Source organism: Nanorana parkeri, unplaced genomic scaffold (assembly GCF_000935625.1).
Source record: "Nanorana parkeri isolate BGI_ZX_2015 unplaced genomic scaffold, ASM93562v1 scaffold234, whole genome shotgun sequence".
In the NCBI taxonomy this organism is placed as follows: Eukaryota; Metazoa; Chordata; class Amphibia; order Anura; family Dicroglossidae; genus Nanorana; species Nanorana parkeri.
In genome coordinates this window covers 1,613,358-1,618,612 of record NW_017306502.1, presented here as the reverse complement: position 1 = coordinate 1,618,612, position 5,255 = coordinate 1,613,358, and the positions used below count along the sequence as shown (strand labels likewise).

Genomic DNA, 5,255 nt, shown 5'->3' with positions numbered 1-5,255 from the left:
TATATATATATATACCGATATATATCCATCTTACACACACCGAGACCCCCCACACATTAGTAGACAGTGCAGATTCCATTGAGACTTCCCGTTCTACAACAGACTTTTCAGCGATCCCTATTCCTCACTGCGCATCCAGCGCTCCACATTGCGATCAGTACACTGCGAGGTATAATTATACTGAGAATCTCCATATATACTTCATCCCGTCCTTGTATACGGACCGATCCCTGTCCAGTTATACAAAACTCCGATCATCACAATGCGATATAAATTAAACTGAGACTCCCTTTATATACTTCATCCGGTCCTTGTATACGGACCGATCCCTATCCAGCGCTACAAAACTCCGATCATCACAGTACGATGTATATTATACTGAGACCCCACCATATATACTCCATCCGGTGGACCGATCCCTGTCCAGTGCTATCACAGTGCGATGTATAGTATACAAAGACTCCCCATATATACCCCATTCAATCCTTGTATAGGGACCGATCCCTGTCCAGCGCTACAAAACTTCGATCATCACAGTACGAAGTATATTATACTAAGAACCCCATTCAGTCCTTGTATACGGACCGATCTCTATCCAGCGCTATAAAACTCCGATCCTCACAGTACGATGTATATTATACTGAGACCCCACCATATATACCCCATCCCGTCCTTGTATACGGACCGATCTCTATCCAGCGCTACAAAACTCCGATCCTCACAGTGCGATTTATATTATACTGAGACTCCCTATATATACCCCATTCAGTCCTTGTATACGGACCGATCCTCAAATGTGATACATAAATATAAGGAGACCTTTTCTCAGTCATCCCCCGATCCCCATCAAGCTCTTCAATGAGCCCTCCCGGGTCTCCCCTCTCGTACCATCGTGTGTCCTGTATCTCACCTGCAGTCCCGGGGATGTTTCGCTCCGCTCGATGTGAATCTTTATAAAGCCGAGCAGCGTGTCCGGCAGCGCTCCTCCGTGTAAATCCCAGTATGATAAAAGCAGGCCAGTAGCAGCATAATTCCAGGGAAATTAATAAATCCTCTTTGTGCGGAGATCCGTTCCTCAGCCCCGACGTGTACGGATGGCTCCCGTCCTCTTCCTCCTCCGTGTAGACGCGCAGCGATCGCAGCAAAGTTTATTATTGTTATTTGCAGGCTGGTCTGCACGCAGTGGAGCCGCGGAGAACGATGCGGTCCCTCCCCTGCCTGGGAGGGGGGGAGGAGGAGGCGCCGGGCGGGGGGTGGGTTAGCGAGGTCAATCTCCGAAGCCCCCAGGAAAGAAGAAAGATGAGCGGTGGGAGGTGGCAGCAGGAGCAGCGCCAGCCTCCTCCCCCTCCTCTCTTTCCTTCCTTCTCCTCCTCTGGTGTTAGCCGGGGAGCGGCGGCGGCTGCTGTGGCTGTGCTGGAGAAGGCGATAGCGGAGGGGAAGCCCGGCGGAGTGTGCACACTGCTATACACCTGTACGGGGGGCTCGGACCAAGGGGGGGGAAAGGAGAGCGATGTGACACGCCGCTCCGCCTGAGCCAATATAACGAGCTGGCAGCAGCTGCTAATGTGTGATGTCCAACTGACACCGCCGAGACAGGCGGCAATTACTCCGCGCCCATCCCCCTCCCTCGCAGTCATGTCCTCATTACCTAGCTCGTGCTCTTCCTCCGTGTAATGTCGGAGCTCCCTTCCTGTGGAGCGGCTCGGGGATTATATCTGGGTGTATCGCTCGGCTCTGTATACACACCCTGTGCTAGAGATAAGGCTGTCCGTGCAGTGCTGGCAACACGCTCACCATCTAAGCCATCTCTATGGGTATAGGCAAAGGAATCCTATGACTGGCTATGGGGTTCATTCTCATCTGTGACACTATGTAAAATATGTGATTGTGGCCCCATAGAATTTTACAGGAATGCACGAAAACCAATGTAAGGTCTCTGGAGTGTGGCAGAGGACGTGCACACTCTATGCAGATAGAGTCCTGACCTGCGTTTGAAAACCAGGACCCCAGTGCTGCCAGGGAGAAGTGCTCTAACTATACATAATTCATAGATTGGATGTTCTTCACACATGGACCAGTGCTGATACACGAGTGGCTCCATCAATGTTTCATTACCGCCAGACTGACCTCACTATTACTGGGGTACAACCCAGCACTGAGCAGTAATTAGGGCCACAGATAATCAGGTTGCTTAGGGTTACCCCTCCGCTGTCATATTATGGTAGTGTAATATTAGACATGTGCCCAGATAGAAGTGCTGCATATACTACAATGATGTTGAGAGGGCTTGTGGCTTCCTCGGTGTGGACAACAGAGGGGAAGTGGCCAACAAGCCCTTTAGGGGGGAAAGCTATCGGACCCCCTGCAGTTCAGCCTCTGCTGCCTTTACCACATCAATGGATCATTCAGGCTTGTCATTGTACAAAGGAGAGTGTTATGAACATGGCAGTACAGTATATGAACATTGGGTGGATGGGGGGTTTGCCCATACATGCTGTCAGGGTGGGTGGGGGGTTTGTCCATAAATGCCGTTAGAATTCGGTATCACTATGCCCATGGGGATGAACCGGAGATAACAGACAGTGTATGACCAGCTTAAGGAGGCTTGACTTTACAGCTATGCATACTTGTTCCAGGCCAGTGCCCACCTTACTGAGCCCAGTTAGTCAGCGTACTAGCCAGACTACTAGGATCTTCAGAAGGGGGACTGGCAATGGCAGCCAGTAAGTAATCTCAATATTATCAACTTGGAATCACTTACACAGCAGCACTAATGGGTGGCTGGGAGGGGACAGCACTAGGAGCCAATCAGGTTCTGCTGCATGCACACCAGCTATCGGGCATCATGCTGATATAAGCAGAAAGCAAAGTGACTTGTCAGGTCATTAGGGTGCTAACAGAGAAATTGGTGTCATTCATCACTGACTGGACAGAATTCCAAATCCAAAAATGTTTCTATAGCTCAACCACATTCCTAATACACAGAACACTCTACTTGTATGGTACACTTTTTATTAAAAGAATGTTTTATCCCTCCCCCCGTCCATCTTGAGCTCTTCTAGATACATTTAATTCAGCCGCGCTCCTTTATCTATCTAGAGATCCATACCAAGCTTACCATTTTTTCTGCTCTGCATTGATCAAGCTTGATTTCTTAGCAGAAGAATTTGCATTCACACAATCCTTGAACTTCCTTGCTCGGCTTCCAGATTTGTCTGAATGTGACAGCGGAGAGTACCGTATTCTACCAAGTAGAAGGACACGCTGGATGTGCAAATTGGAATGAGAAGCTGCTTTCTACTGCCGATATGAGCAAGCCTTTGCCTTAGGATAGAATAGATCATCTTATATTTTGCCACTTATTGCTGTGAGACACTATTGCACCTGATGATTAAATACAGGGCAGCAGGCAAAATACCCCATCTTGTATTCACAACCATTACAAATGGTTGTCAATAGAATATTTTTAGAGGGAACCTACAAGGATGGAAAATTAGGCTGCCAGTGCTGATGTCTTTTTTTTTTTTGTACAAGTTCCAGGGCTATCATATTGATCCTGACATATATACATGAATAGCCACTGACCCGAAACAAGCACACAGAATGGGAGATCTTCATAGGCCAAGTCAGTTGCAAATCTTTAATAGCCACTTCCATATTCCTCTCCTGACAAGTCTGCAATGGCCACTCCCATATTTCCTTACAAGTCAGTAATGGCCACTCCCATATGATCTTACAAGTCAGTAATGGCCACTCCCATATGATCTTACAAGTCAGTAATGCCCACTCCCGTATTTCCTTACACGTTAGCAATGGCCACTCCCGTTTTTTCCTTACAAGTCAGCAATGGCCAGTCCCATATTTCCTTACAAGTCAGCAATGGCCACTTCCATATTCCTCCCCTCACCTTCATCCATATATACAGTAGATGAAGAACATAATGGGTATAACATGTAACCTATAGGTACCGGTCTTACAATAGTCTCCTTATACTGACAGCCCACCACAGTCTCTGTGTATCTAAACCTGTATTGGTCTTTTAAAATCTGGGTAAATATTTGCGGTAATCAAAGGGGGTGATTTGCTAAAGCCTTAATCAGTCACCAGCTTGTGTATCTTAAGTATACCAGTGACAAAGTTTTACTGAGGGCTTTTCCTTGGAACGATACATATGCTAATCAGTAAACTGGTATCAAAACCACTAAATGTTCTTACTGTCATAGATTTTAATTTGCTCTTGATTATGGGGTGCAAGCACCTACTTTTCATGCTTGAGAACAACTCACACATGGCCTGTAGTTGATGAAGGACAGATGAACATGGCAGGTAGAAATGTCAGGTAGCTGTGTGTGGCAGGCAGGTGAATACAGGGGTAGGTGAAGATGATGGGTAGCTGTAGATAAGTTGAAAGAGGGGTAGGTGAAAATGATGAATAGGTGTAGATGATTGGCAGGTAGCTCATGGATGGTTGGAGATGATAAGTAGGTAGAGATGATGGATAGAAAGAGGTGATGGGTAGATGGAGATGATAGGTAGGTAGAAGTAATGGATAGTTGGAGATGATTGGTAGGTAGAGATGATGAGAAGGTAGAGGTGATGGGTAAGTGGAAATGCTATGAAAGTACAGGTGATGGGTAGCTGGAGAGGAGAAAGTAGAGGTGATGTGTAGGTGGTGATGATAGGCAGGTGATGGGTAGGTATTGGTGTTAAGCTGGTGGAGCGGTGGTAGGTATTGGTGGAGATGTGGGTAGGTAGAGGTGATGGGTAGGTGGAGATGAGGGGAAGGTAGAGGTGATGGGTAGCTGGAGATAATGAGAGGGTAGAGGGAATGGGTAGGTAGAGATGATGAGAAGCTAGAAGTGATGGGTAGGAAGATATGATGAGAAGGTAGAGGTGATGGTTAGATATCGGTGAGGAGTAGGTGGAGATGTAGGTATGTAGAGGTGATAGATATGTGGAGATGATGAGAAGGTGGAGGTGATGGGTATGTGGAGATTATGGGTAAGTGGAAATGCTATGAAAGATACAGGTGATGGGTAGCTGGAGAGGATGAGAAAGTAGAGGTGATGTGTAGGTGGTGATGATAGGCAGGTGATGGGTTGGTATTGGTGTTAAGTTGGTGGAACAGTGGTAGGTAGAGCAGATGGGTAGGTTTTGGCGGAGATGTGGGATAGGTAGAGGTGATGGGTAGGTGGAGATGATGGGAAGGTAGAGGTGATGGGTAGCTGGAGATAATGAGAGGGTAGAGGGGATGG

The 5,255-nt window shown here is 47.2% G+C and overlaps 1 protein-coding gene across 2 annotated transcripts in view; it reads right to left on the bottom strand.

Moving 5' to 3' along the window:
• Positions 1-938, bottom strand: part of BCOR (BCL6 corepressor) — a 51,352-nt gene extending 50,414 nt beyond the window's left edge. For both annotated transcript variants that reach the window (XM_018556346.1, XM_018556348.1), the window contains exon 1: positions 911-938. The gene's annotated coding sequence lies outside the window, so the exon portion shown is untranslated. The remainder of the gene's footprint in view (positions 1-910) is intronic.
• Positions 939-5,255: the final 4,317 nt, after the last annotated feature.